Source organism: Trichechus manatus, unplaced genomic scaffold (genome assembly GCF_000243295.1).
Source record: "Trichechus manatus latirostris isolate Lorelei unplaced genomic scaffold, TriManLat1.0 scaffold00175, whole genome shotgun sequence".
Lineage (NCBI taxonomy): Eukaryota > Metazoa > Chordata > Mammalia > Sirenia > Trichechidae > Trichechus > Trichechus manatus.
Window position 1 is genome coordinate 1,797,806 of NW_004444111.1, and position 1,394 is coordinate 1,799,199.

Sequence of the window (1,394 nt, forward strand, 5' to 3'; positions counted from 1 at the left end):
ATTTCACCACAATTTTCACTAGGTCAGGAATCAAAGTTTGGACTCAGCAAAGCATTGGGATCAGAAATGCAGAGTCGGAGAAGAAAAATTTTAAAGGCATAAATGATTGCTGACATATGAATAAAATAGATCTCCCCAAAAAGTTCAACAAAGTATAACCTCAGATATCTGGGAAAGACATCTGGCTTCAAGATGGTGGGTTAAGTATATGAGTGAGACTGAGAACAGATTAAATCTAGATGCTATTAAAAATCCTATCCTGCATATGTATTAAAAATGTAAAGCAAGTCATTATTCTAGAAATAGACTGTAAAACTACTATACCTATAGCGAAATAAATGGAACAAAGAAAATGTAATCTTTTAAAAAAGAAAAAAGAGACTATCTCTCTTTCTCCCTTTCTCCGCCACTGTGGTGTGTGCGGCAGCCGGCCATCCTCGCCATGTCTTCTCGTAAGACTTTCAGGATCAAGAGATTCCTGGCCAAGAAACAAAAGCAGAATCGCCCCATTCCCCAGTGGATTTGAATGAAAACTGGTAATAAAATCAGGTACAACTCCAAGAGGAGACATTGGAGAAGAACCCAGCTGGGTCTGTAAGGAGTCGCACATGTGATGGAACACAGATTTACCCGTCTATCAGGATCCACTAGCATTTTACCATATCAAGTTGAAAATTTTGCTGTGATCTGTACAGTTAACCATCCATTGGGAAAATTCTAATTTCTTTTGTTTTTTATGCTTCTGCATTAGGAGATGGATTCCACTAATAAATATGTGAGACCTTTGCTTTGAACTGCTGTTGCAAAAAAAAAAAGTTTCATAACTATGAAACACAAAATAAGATGGCAGGATTCAGTTCAAATAAATTAACAATAACATTAAATCTAAATTGACTAACTTATCTTAGCTCTTGGATTGTATTAAAAATATCCCACTATCTTTTGTTTATGAGACACGTGCCTAAACAAAGTGACACTGGAAGATGGAAAAGAAAGAAACAGGGCAAAAAAGATTCTATCAAATGCAAAAACAAAAAAGGAAATTGTTTAACTCTATTAACAACAGTCAGAATACAAAGCACAAAGCATTAAAGGTATTGAATATACATATATAGTATATATACTATACATGTATATATATATATACATATGAGGTCTGTATGCATCAGAATGGACTCAACGGCACACAATAACATATATATACATATAATACGTATATACTTATAAAAGAAACCCTTCTCAAAATAATATTACAAAATAACTATAAAATGTATGTCTGAAGCTGATAAAATTTAATAAAAATATGACAAATCCAGTTATATTTATTTTAAAACATTTATACCTGAATAATAGACATGATATAAATAAAACTATGGAAGTTTTAGATATCATAT

At 32.4% G+C, this 1,394-nt stretch overlaps 1 pseudogene; it reads left to right on the forward strand.

The window, feature by feature from the left end:
• The first annotated feature begins 417 nt into the window (after nt 1-417).
• LOC105756799 (60S ribosomal protein L39 pseudogene) lies at nt 418-842 on the forward strand (annotated as a pseudogene).
• The last annotated feature ends 552 nt before the right edge of the window (nt 843-1,394 follow it).